We start from the raw sequence: 13477 nt of genomic DNA, 5'->3' as shown, positions 1-13477 counted from the left end.
CATGAGGAACTGTATTTAAAGGGCCAGAAGGTTGAGAACCATTGCACTAGAGTAATATCTTCAAAATTCTAAAAGAAAATAATTTCCAACCCAGAATTCCTTACCCACACAGTCTACCATGATATTAGGATAGAGATTTCAGACCTGCACCGCTTCTCAGAAAGCTGCTGAAGATGTGAAGGGAGGTAGGATTCAGGACAGAGGAGGTAACAGGAGCAGGTGGAGGACAGTGTCTAGGATGCTGGAATGGAGCAAACCAAACAGCCAGTCCAGGGTGAGCAGGAAGAAGGGGGTCCTAGGGGGGTGCTCTCCTGGGGAAAGGCTGATGAGACAGAGTATCCGATATGTTTGACACTGCAGAAAGCTTTATATTGAGGCTAGTAGAGGGCATGGGGAAAATTACATAGATACACCTTTTGTTCCTCTCCAGAAAACAATACAAACTTGTAGAAGGAAATGTAATTACAGTACATTACTTGGCTTAACAGGGAATGGTATTTACATAGTCATAATAATATAAACACCAAATACCAAATTAACTAATAATTGTAATATATCAGCATTTGGAGTGGCAAAAGACCTAAATCCTAATCTCCCAAAATAGAAGTGGAGAAAATGTTAAAAATTAACACATCAAGAAAGTCAATGTAAGATAGTGAAATAAGTCAGACAGAAAAAGTTAAGGACCATATGATTTCACTAATATATGGGCTATAAAACTGAAAGTAACAATAAATTAGAAAAACAAACAAAAACTCAAAGATACAGACAACAGCATGGTGGTTATCAGAGGGGGATGGATAGTAAAAGGTAAAGGGGGTCAGAAATATAGTGGCAGAAGATAATTTGACTTTGTGTGGTGGGCACAAATGTAATATAGAGATGATGGATCATAGAACTGTATACTTGAAACCTGCATAATCTTATTAACCAATGTCATCCCAATAAATTTAACTTTAAAAGGAAAATTAATAAAGATAAATATCATGTAATTTAAAAAGAACTGGCAGTGCTGTAGGAAGCAGGCTTGGGAAGTGAAGAAGTGAGGGGCATAATTGAAGAATGCCATTTTCGTGCTGTTTAGTGCAGCTCAATTTTTAAAAGTCTATGTGCATTTATTACTTTGATTAAAAATTAATAATGAACATTTAAAAAGTAATCAGTCCTTGCTGGTGTTTGTCAGTGGTTAAGAGTGTTGGTTCATACACCAAAGGGTCACAGGTTCAATTCCTTGTCAAGAGCACATATCTGGGTTGTAGGTTCCATCCCTGGCCCTGGTCGGGTGCATGCAGGAGGCAACCAATCACATTGATGTCTCTTTCTCTTTCTCTCTCTCTCTCTCTCTCCTTTCCTCTCGCCCTCCCAAGCACTCTCTCTGGAGATCAATGGAAAAAATATCCTCGGGTGAGGATTAACAAAAGCAAGCAAACAAAATACAAACAAACAAACAAATAATATATATATATATATATATATATATATATATGTAATCATATGTGCCAAGCTTTACATATGATATCATTTAATTTTCACAATAATGCTATTAGATGACACTATTATTATCCCCCTTTTAAAGATGAGGAAATTAAAGCACACAACTTGCCTAGAATCTTATTACTAGAAACTGATGGGCCCAGGATTCGAACTCAGGCAGTGTGGACAGAAATCTGGAGTTCTTAACTTTAAAGGAAGCCAGGAAATTTTAATAATTTTATAAATCATTTTGGAAATAGCTATTTGAATTCACTTATTGATATACCTAGATAATCAAAAGCAATCAAACTGACATGAATAAGCAGAAAGCATTTATTTTCTCATATCTAAAATCCTGTATTTCTTTTATCAACAACAAAAACGCAGCCTAAACAGCAAGAGCAGCAGAAAAGAAAAAGTTGGAAAAAAATTGCAGTCACACAAACTAGAGTTAAAAAATGACTAAGTTTCCTTGATATATGAATTTGTTGGAAAACCATTTATCAACAGCCTGTTTCTCTCTAGCAGAGTCCCTCAAGCCGAGAGCCATGTCATTCCCCTTTGACTGATTAATTAGCCAATCAGGGGACATTTTTCATTGTGAGGCATGATGGTTTATTCCAGCTAATGTTTGGTCTCTAATGGCGACATATTAAAGCCAACTCGGCTATTTTAGCCCTGTGGAGTGACCAAAAGGAAAGGATAGAAAATAAATCAAAAGAGCTCCCTTCAGTTTCCCTTCAGTCCTTAACAAAACCCCCAAGGAGCAAATGGCTGGAGAAAAGAGCCTCTACCAATAAAGAGAAAAAAACAAAGAAAAGAAAGGTAGAAGTGCCTTCAAGCCAAAGGGGTCCTTTCCTGTTTCTGAAGAGCAATAATTTATCCTCTGTTGATTAACAGACCACTGATAGAACAGGCACCAAAAAGTCAATATCCAGCTCTTCTTCCTTTTATCAAAAGCTGTGCTCAATAGAAAATCTAGCTCTGCAATGCTTCTTACTCACTTGGAATGATTTTGCCTGCACTCTGAATTAGAAGAGGCCAGCCAGTAACCCGATCTCAGGCACTATTTACACACTGATCTCCCTCTAGTCAGGCAGTGGCCCAAATGCACAAGTTCTCGAAGCTTCTTGTCCATCCCCATGCATTTGACAGCTACCAAAGCACAAAGAGGTAGAAGTTCAAATCAAGTTCCTATAGGGGATAGATATGAATATTCACATATCCAGGAGATGAAAAGCACATCTTAAATATATTCAGTGCTGCCAAGTACACTCAACAAGATGGTTTTAAGCAGCTAGTTTTTGCTGGGTAATTCCCACACTTAAGCACATAAAACTAGCCAGCTTCCTCACCTTCAAGTAAGCCAGATTACCAGTTAGCAGTCAGTGCTAGATGAGACCACAAACATTATTCATTTGTCCTGGAGAAAATTTAGCACCACCACCACCATCGTTATTATTTATGAATCTTGGATACTTTCAGACAGGGTATAGTTCTCCTGATTCCCTGTTGTCTTAAAGTCAGACTACTTTCCTACACATTTAGTTACATGCCTGGACCCCACTGGCAATTGAATTTGAGACTCAGGATAAGTATTGTTCATGTCACATCTTTTCTATGACTGATCCACCCAGAGACTCTTGCCCTTTGGGTCCAATCAATTAACAATTCCTCTCTGTAAATTTTCCTCACATCCCCAGTAAGAATTAGTGGCTCCCTGGTCTGGTGTTCCCTTTGTGTTTAAAGCATTCTCCAACAACTGAATTTGATTCACAAAAGTGTCACTGAGAATCTGCTGGAGGGTAGGTATGGTTCTCGGTGCTATAAGAGGACAAAAATTCCTGTTTCACTCTGAGGAAGACAGGAAATAAGTAAACTACTCAGTAAATCAGATGGTAATAACTGCTATGGAGAAAAATAAGGCAAAGAAGAGGTATAAGAATGACAGGGTTTTTGTTGTTATTGCTTGCATTTTCAAATACAAATAGGGTAATTAAGGAAGACTGACTGAGATGACAAAGTGTGAGCGAGGTAGGGGGCAAGCCATTCCATGTAGAGGGGCTACCAAGTAAAGAAACTGAGGCGGGAGCAATCCTGAAGTGCTGGAGGAATGGCAAGGAAGCCAGTGTCACCAGAGCAGAGTGAGAGGGCAAGATCAAAACAGAAGATGAGCAAGGGCAACTGTGTGTTTGTGTGTGTGCGCGTGTGTGAGAGAGAAAGAAAGAGAGAGAGAGGGAGGTGTGTGTGTGATGGGGGGAGGGGAAGTGGAGGAGAGGATCATGCAGGACTGTAGGCCACTGTAAGGATCTGCCCTTTACTCTGAGTGTAACAAGGACACTTGGGAGAGCTTTGAAAAAAGCAGTGACATGACCTCAATTACATTTTCAAAAGATGGCTCAAGCTGCTATGGGAAAAATACACTGTTAGACTCTCATAGAGAACTGATTACAGTATGCTCAGTACGTTTATATTTCTATCTCCTCTAGCAGAGGACCATGACTTCCTTGAAGGGGCCAAGTACTATTGTCTTTATAGTTTCAGCAATTAGAGTAATAACTGGGACACACTGGGTACTCAATAAATACAGAATAGTTAACTTTGGAAGTTTTTCTTGCTTTCCCATCTATACTAATAAAAGGGTAATATGCTAATCAGACCAGACATCTTCCGGATGTCCTTCCGGACAAAGCCATGGTAGCAGAGGCTGAGGCAGAGGTGATTAGGGGCGATCAGGCCAGCAGGGGGGAGCAGATAGGGGGCGATCAGGCCGGCAGGGAAGGGCAGTTAGGAGGCGACCATTCATAAATGTTCCTTAAATGGGAACATTCTTTATAACTAGCTTAATCTCTGAAGCTCTCATTAAAATCTGTTTTTCCTTCTTATTGATATTTAAATCAGACTAAGAAGAAATCAGAAATAGTCCTACTTGGGTACAGGGACATAAAGTAGGGGCATGATCCTAAAAGGTCTTTCTGTCCTTGGGATCCTATTACCTTTACATAAACAGACTCTAAAGGTACTAAAACACTATAGATATTTTGGGAATACAGATAGTATAAATTTTATTAAGTTCACTACCATCATCTCCATGGATACTCAATAAATGATGATGATAAAGGGCTTCTATCTCCATTTTCTTTCACTTTTTTAAAGCAATGAGTTCTTCATACTCTAAACAAATGCCTAACCTCAACACAAAATTGTACAGATGTCATTTTAGAAGGAAGATCATTCCTTATCTTAAATATTAAGGAAAACAAAATTGATATGCTAAGAAATCTCTGTAATTGCTATAATGGCATATGAAAAGCCTCTTTGCTAGAGGGCTTGGAGAAAATGGAGAACTTACTGGCAATGAGTGAGTTTAGTGAGTACATTTATATTACATATTGTGCAGCATGTAACTGTGCACATATGGATTAAAATTTTCTCATTTCAAAATTATGTTTCAGTGGAAATTAGTACTCACCACCTTAAATTTGAGTGTGTTAACAATTATAATAGTGATCTTAGCAACAACTAAGATGCACTGGGCAGTTATTACATGCTAAGAACTTTGCTAAGAGATTTACATGGCTTATTCATTAATCCTACACATTTTATCAGCCCCATTTTATTAATGAAGAAGTTGAGGTTTATAGAGGTTAAATAACTTGCCTCAAATCACATAATCTTCAAAACTATTCATGGCCTCAAATGCAGGCTTATTAAACTCTAAAGTGCCTATTCTCAACTATATTCCACTGACTGAGCCTCCCTGTAGAAGAAACTAGAGAAATAGAACATTTCATTAGATGGCATCATTTCTTCATTCTACTGGTTAAGATGTTTATACCATGTTCACCATCAATGTGTAATCAGAGAAACATAGGATGAGGGATCCTAGAGAGACATTTCAGTGATCTAGATGCCAAACCACCCAAAAATGTAGCGGCTTAAAATGTTAACAATCATTTCACTATTACTCACTATTTCTGTGGGTCAGCAAGTCAAAGAGGTTGGCTAGGCAGTTCTGGCTAAGAGTCTCTCTAACAGGGCTGTGGTCAAAAGTGGGTAGAGCTGGCCTGGCAGGGGGCTGGCCAGATACTTCTCTCTCTTTATAACTCTCTGAGTCTCGGTCTCTCCACGTGCACTACCTTGGGCTTTCTTACATCTTGGGGGCTCAAGGCAGCTGAACTGCTTACCCAAAGGCTGAAGGTTTCAAGAGCAAGCATTTTAGCTAACAAGGCCCCAGAAGTCACACAACACCCCCACCACTAGATTCTACTGGCTACAGCAAGTCATAAGCGTGCCCAGATGGAAGGGGAAAGGACTAGGCTCCACCTACTGAGGACAAAGTGGCAAGGGTCAACTGAGAAGAGTAGGTGAAAAGGGAGATATCACTGAGGCCATCTTTGGAAAATAGAATCTACTACTAGAACACAGAATTCAACACTCTCATTTTATAGATAAGAAAACTGAGTTTACAGATAAAATAAGAACATCTAAGACTGTTCATTTCATTTTAATACTCAGAATTTCTAATAACTCTTTTAAGCCTTAATTCACTAAGATAATTCGCTATTTTACTTCAAGATTATTTGATATCTTGTTTGAATACATCAAAGACTTTTCACATTCATCTCTGGAATAAAAAGCATAGATAATGCAAAACTTTAAAAAGTAGCATTTCAGGTGTATTTCATGTGTTCTTTTTACTCCAGAACCAAGGAAACTTAGACTTGGAAGGACTCATGCGTTTAGTGCAGACTCCTACCTCTTACAAGAGGTACTCCTACCTCTAACCACAAAGTACTTCCTGTAGCTGGCCAGTTTATCAACCCACGCTGCTTTCTTTCTCGAAGTAGAAATCTTTCTATGAATATCATCCATTAGCACTAGTTCTTCCTTATGAAACATACCAAACAAAACTGTTCCTTTTCTAGAGGACCACTGAGAGCATCCAACATTCAAAGTCAGGACCTCTCTGTGGTCAGGCATCATTTCCCAACTGCCCGCCTGCTAGTGCCTGTGCATCACGTTCTTTCCAATATGTCCCTAATGGCATTCTCTGAATGCACTCTTTTAAAATAGGGCACCGAGTCGTGAACAGAACAGTTCAAATATAGTCATCAGTGCAGAAAACAAGCAAAAAGCCCATTGCTTTCAGCATGTGGGCACAACCCATCTAAAGCAGCCCAAGGCTGCACTCAAGATAGCTGACATTCTACATATTTTGGTTGAACTTGTGGTCAAGTTACACGCCCTAGCCGCTAATTTAATTCTCATCTTGCTGTTACCAAATTAAAATTAAATTTTTCCAGGATTAAATGAGACTTTACGCATTGTCATAAAATTTCATCTACTTAGTTTTAGCTAAATGTCCCAGCTTAGAGAGATTATTTTGAACCTTGGTTTTGTTATCAATGGTCAAGTGATGACAAGAATTACTGAAGTCATCACTGATGACAAACAATACACTTCAGACATTAAATATATTATTTGGCCTGGTTGTAAACTTAGCTTAAATTTATCTGTAACTAAAAGTTCTTCACTAGAAGGTTAGCCAACACTAGGCTGGAAAATCTGCCCAATTCTTGAATGCTGATGCTCAGATCTGGGGTGAGGAGGCGAAGGCAAAGTGGTAGGAGTTGTAGGAATAGGAAAGGTTCAAATTTAAGTCTAAATCCCATAAACAATTTACAAAACTCAACCCAATTCATAAATATACATCATTAACATGAAAATTCAGAAGTAAGGAGAAATAACAGTGTCCAATTCAAAGACATTTCAAGTAAAAATGAAAAGGTCTCTTCTTTTCCCAGTGATCTTCCCCTATGATCTGCTTAGGGCAGTTTATAGTACTACAAGAAAGAATGGCCCAAAAATACCCCATGAATTCAACAAATGAAAAAAGAAGGATCTGCTTAAAGTTCATTTTCAGATTTGATGATCAGTAAGAAATGAAAAAGAACGGGGATTCATGATAATTGACAATAAAGGGACACAAAGCATAAAAAAGTCATACTTTGGTTCAAAAAGTAAAGGCCATCAGGAGAATTCAAGGACGTGATCATTAATTGGGTAGCCTGGGAGAATATAATTCTCACTAGGTTTCTAATTCAATCAGGCAAAGAGACTGACAATTATTTTGCCAAGAGACTATGTCAGAAAAATGCTGTTTGGAGAAACAAAGTAGAAATGCTGGTAATACATTCTAATTCCTTGATATGGTTCAGGAGTATTTTCTCTAGTGATAAGGCTGAATCAGGAAACAAGCTGGATAGAGGAAGGAAACTGGTAAGGTGGGGGAGGGAAAAAATGAGAGAATTCTAAAAAAAAAAAAAAAGGAACATCAGGAAGTTCAACCAGATAGGAACTAATGGAATTTGTTTTTCAATGTCTCTGATTCCAACTTGCAAACCAAGTGAGAAAAGACACACACGCACACTGGCCAGCACAAGTACCTGCTGCAGGTCTCTAGGGGCCCTAGTAATTTTAATTCAATATAATTGATCATTTCTTTGTCTCTGTAGAAAGTGCATACACCTCTAATTTAAGTGCACTCCAATCCAGAGTTACTGTCTTCTGATTAATATAGTACAAAAACCGTGGGGAAAAGGACTTGAAAATTAAAAATGTACAGAAATATATAACCAGCCATTCCCACATTGAAGAGTTTATTAGAAGTTTTCAGGGCAATTGATAGTTTGTGATGGTCTTTCACTGTTTAAGCAAGTAGTTCTGAACAGCCAGATCTGGCTAGGGAAGCAGTGCTCCAGGCAGCCTCGTGGCTTAAGGGAGCACCAAGTGCCAATAAAGTGAACACAGTCCCTGAAAAGACAGGAAGCCTTTAACTTCTGTAGCCGTGGAAAATGGTCAAGCCGATGAAAAACTATTCTAGAGGGAAGTTCAATGTCTGAAAGCTCATTTCTGGCAAATGGGAGTGACTTTTAAAAACTTAAAATGGCATAGCACACATTCATTCAATAATCCCCTCTCAAAAATCTGTGTGCTTGGCATAGAATTGGAAATTAGCTGATGAATATTTCTACTCTCAAAGAAGAGATAGTTATTTACTGATCAAAATATTTCAAGTATTTAATTATGAAACTATACAAACCATGAGTAGCAACTCAGTCCATTTAAAAAAAGAGAAGAACAATGAGACTTCAATTTACTGAATCCCTACCATGCACCAAGCACTGAATTTATCACATGCTGGGGACCCAGAAATGAGTACCACACAGGTCCTCCCTCTCTCGTTAAGCGGTTCACTGTCCAGCACGTGTGACAGATGAACAAATCCACCTGTAAAAATATAGCAGATAGATTTCTCCATCAGACACATGAAGGTCAGAGAGAGGATAGAAAGCGTCATTTACATTTCATAAATGTGTCCTAGACATCTTAGTAAACGTTTAGCTTGGATTGTTTTATTTTGATGTTATTTTATTTCTATATGTTATATGGAAAATTAAGGATTCAGATTCTTGGCTTGGCACAGTTTGTTTGACTACATAATACAAGGCTCACTCCTATTACTCTAACAAAGAAAATTTTCATTTGAAGTGATTTTTTTATTTTAACTAGGAAGAGATTTTTATGCATAGTCCTGGACTTTAAAGCTCTTTTTCGGATCAAGGACTCCTTTGAAAATCTGATAAAAGCATTGAACTTTATATACATACATGCACACATGCCCACACACATTTTCATGCAATTTAAAGGAGCTCACCAACCTCACTAAGTGCCCTGAGCTACTGCCCAAGGAGCTTTCCTATGCCGACAAAACTGTCACATAATGATGATGCCACTTTGTATTTACAGTTAGATACGTTTCCAAAATTACTAAAGTAAATGACTTACTAGTAATTGACAGGTTTGGACTTTTTAAAGACATCAAATGATATGTTTTCCACAAGGCTTTCTCTAAAGACCCATAGATAGAAGACATAAATAGCATGAATAACTGGGAGGTAGATCATGGAAACTACAACCAGCCTTTAAAACTTGTGTATTGATCATTACTGATATGAGCAGACTCGGCATCAAACTGAGAGAGATCAGACTGTTCACACATATTCTACTTCAAATAGACATTTCTGTTGGCACAGTGGTTGCTGGGGATAGGGATGGTGGGGGAGGGGATGTGACTATGAGGGAGATCTCTGTGGTGGAAGGATAGTCTACATATTAATCGAGACCAAGGTTACAGGACGCACAAGTGTGATAAAGTGGCACGGAACCACACACAAACATTGTACCAATGTGAATTTGTGGTTTTCATCTGCACTAGTTATGCCAGATGTAACCACTGGGATAACTGGGTGAAGGGCACATGGGACCTCTCGGAACCTCTGAATATCTTTGCAACTTCCTGTGTGTCTATAATTATTTCAAAATTAAAAGCTTAAAGAAAACCCTCATGTTATTAATCAAGAGCCGTTGATATTTTTTGAATAAAATATATTCAGATCATTCATTGCATTTGAGACCAGAAAGTGCACAAGTGACACAGTATCTATGCCACAGAAACTCACCCTAGCTCTTTCTAAATCCAGCCTACAGCTCCAATGACAAAGTAAAATCGTTCCCAAAGCTGGCCAGGCATTTGTAACATGCCCTAAACCCACACCAGTTCAACTCTGCCTGAAGGCAAGGCGGAAGTTTTAAAAGTCAAACATTATTTTCAGCAAAATGAGAATAACAGCCAATCATTTTCCCCACAAAGTTATGATAAAGTATTAACTACTTGTCTCTGACAAAATCTAAAAGAAAACTTCTAAAGCACAACTAAATCATTTAGATGTAGATTTTTAAAAGTGCACTAGAAGTTCATTGTCACTGGCAGTATTGTGCTAGAGGGAAGGGACTGTGTGGATTTAAATCCCTTTGTGCCACTTTGGAGCTCTGTAACAAATACTTCTGAGCCTCGGTTTCCTCATTGCTAAAAAGGTGCTAATAATGCCGACTTCATAGGATTGGTAGGAGGATTAAATGAGATACTATCATAAGTGCCTAGCATAATGTCTGGCACACAGATGGTTGATAAACTTGTAATTCTGTTATTGTAACAGTCAGGGGGTGTAGAAATTAGTAAGTATGGGTTATTGTGAGAAATACATGTTGCCCAAGCGAGACATGGTCAATGTCCAAGATTCTTTAAATCTAGATGCAAGGACTGTGTCAATGTCAGCACCTTCTCCGGAGCACCAGAGAGGCATTACTGCTTTAACCTTCAAGCTGCTCTGGTTTCAGAGATTCTTCAGGTATGTGAATGCAGCAGTGCCTTTGCCTTGGCAATGCCAAATACAATTCAGGCCAATGTTGCTATGGGGGTCAAAGGAGTAAAAACAAAGCAATATTCTTCCCAACTTCGAACAGGAGCCAAAAGAGGTTGTATTTTCCAACAGATCTGATCAAAGGCCTTCCGCCTTTGGCTATAAGGGCTGTTGTAACTAACAGGTAAGGTTTCTTAGCAACAGTTTATTCTGGTGTGCCTCAGTAAAAGCAAACTCCATATATGAAAATCTCGGTATGTGTAAAATTTAAAAGAAACTCTGACTTTCAATTTGTTGTTTGAAAATGAAACTAGACTTACAGACACCTTATCTTACCTACACATACAGGAATATGTCACATGTAAAATACTGCGGCGGCCCTGCCTACTCAGGGAGGTGCCCCAACCACCACCAGCACCACCATCATCATCATCACCTGGGAGCTCCCAGAGAAGCGGAATCTTGGGTCCCACCCACCCTCACGAACCAGAATTTGCAGGTTAACAAACTCCCCAGATGATTTATGGACACATTAAGATTTGAGAAGCCCTGTCCTAGGCAACACTCGTGACCCTAATGCTAGAAGTCCACAGGGTGGGGCAAAAGTAGGTTTACATCTGTGAGTACGCAAAACAGTTTATTCTTATATTATGATTTACTAATTAATATATTATTTTTCCTATGAACAGCTGTAAAACTACTTTTGCCCACCCTGTATAGTTACATATCATGGCTTCGACTAGTGGTTCTCAATCCTTACTCCTTATTACACATTAGAATAATCATCTTGGTAGGCTTTTTATTTTTTTGTAATTAAAATTCTTTTTCTTCTTTTTTAAATACTTATGCACGGACCCTAACCCAAGATTTGGATATGACTGGCCTGGGGTGGAACCCTGGCATTAGCATTTTTAAAAAAAGCTCTTTAGGCGATTCAAGTGCAAGTGTTGCTGAGAACCACAGCTACAGATCAAGAGCTGGGCTGGGACATAAACCCACCCTGCCAGACACTTAGAATCTCAGAAGGATTTCTCAGAAGAAAACATCAAACTGGAATGAAGACTGAGATGTACTGGATGTAAATCTTGCACAAAACACAGTGTGTCTTTTCTACACTAACTGCACCCAAATAGGTTTTCCCTGGGTTGTTAGTGGGTAATTATTTCTGAAGCTTCTCAGACACCGGCTCACTTTAACATGATCACAAATGACCACACCACCAAAAAGTCAAGTAACACCAAACTTACTGGTACCTCATGGCACCAGTAAGTCCTCCAGTAGATGTCTGCTGAGGATTAGAAGCCTCTAATCTCTGTAACGAAAACCTTGCTTGTGCTTATCAAATAAATTCTTTTCACATTCTACCAAAAGCCCATACATAATATCTCCTTCCCTGACCTGTTCAACTATAAAATTGCAAAGAGTGAGCTGGAGAAGAGTAGGGTTGGGGTAGTAGGGGTTGGCAGCTGGGAGAAAAGAGAGGATCAAGGGATCCGAGAACACAAGGATTTGGAAGAGCCTGTGCAGCAGGAATGCTAGTCTGAGAGTGGGAACAGAAAGGTTAGCATCAGGGCTCCAGGGTGGGACGTGGGGTTAAAGCAAAGGTGCAGGATGTGGCCATGGAGGGGGCTGTTAGGGCAGAGCAGAGGTGAGTTTCCTTGGTCATCCTGAATTACTGACAATGGTCAAAGGAGGGATTCAAGAGGAAGACTGAGGTAAGGCAGATGCAAAGTCTTTAGTGAACAGGCAGAGGGCCTAATCCAGGTCACACACTAACCAAGAGGTGTGACCAGAAGCAAGTTGTCTGATGACCTCGGCTCTTTCCAGCAGCCTCTTGAGAATGAAGCATCCAGCATGACCTGATATCAGAACACCTCCTCCCTAATGACCCACCTGTCTCTGGCATGACTCAGCTGCCCTACAGGCACCACCCCTCAGCAAGCTGTGCGGCCTAGGTTTCCTTTCTGGGGCCTGCTTCCTCTGTCCTCACAGCTAAAGGTATAGGGTCAGAAAAGTGCTAAAAGACTAAAAATTTAGTCCCAAAATTTCGAATAACTGGTCATTCCAAAGTCTTTGGAAATAATATTAAGAAACAAATAACTATCATCCAGGGGAAATTTGTCAGTCTGGAGAAATATGAGAAATAAATGAAACAAGACTTTTTTTTTTACAGTCACCAAGGGCCTTGGCTAGGAACCAATATAGGAATATAAGTATGCCATACTAGATCAGCTGAGTAATAGCTGTAGCAACCATATATTCCAGATTTTCGTAGACAACATCAATTTTAAATATTTTGATCCCATTATCTCTAAAAAGCCATATTTTAAGAATTCTAATATTGACATCCCAACTACATCCAGGGCTGTTTCTTACAGCTGAAAATGGTCCCCAAAAAATGTTGTGCTATATTGCACAGCCCGATTTAATAGTTAGGATTATGAGTTATAGATTCATCCTGCTTAAGGCATAGTTGAGTCACCCTATTCTTATCTTCTAGTTCTGAAACAAACAGTATTATGCAGCGGAAAAAATACTGCTTTTAAATCCCTTCCAGACTCAATGCTGATCCAACACCATTTCAAAATGTTTTAAGATGGGACAGACCAGAACTGCAGTTCACATGTGATGTTCTTCCTCCCCAGGCCATATTCCAAATAGAGAGATGCCGTCTGAGCAAAGCACACACAATCGCTGCATGAGACCTCCCTCTCTCCTGCAGACGGGAGAGATACACT

General features: G+C 39.2%; 1 protein-coding gene across 2 annotated transcripts in view; it reads right to left on the bottom strand.

Annotated features, from left to right (window-relative positions):
* The window catches only part of PINX1 (PIN2 (TERF1) interacting telomerase inhibitor 1), a 75323-nt gene that overhangs the window by 41748 nt on the left and 20098 nt on the right, over positions 1–13477 (bottom strand). The window lies entirely within an intron of this gene.

Source organism: Myotis yumanensis, unplaced genomic scaffold (assembly GCF_028538775.1).
Source record: "Myotis yumanensis isolate MYYU_CA2020_CCGP unplaced genomic scaffold, mMyoYum1.0.hap1 SCAF_5, whole genome shotgun sequence".
Lineage (NCBI taxonomy): Eukaryota > Metazoa > Chordata > Mammalia > Chiroptera > Vespertilionidae > Myotis > Myotis yumanensis.
Note: the sequence above shows the minus strand (reverse complement) of the source record. Positions and strands in the feature narration are given on the sequence as shown.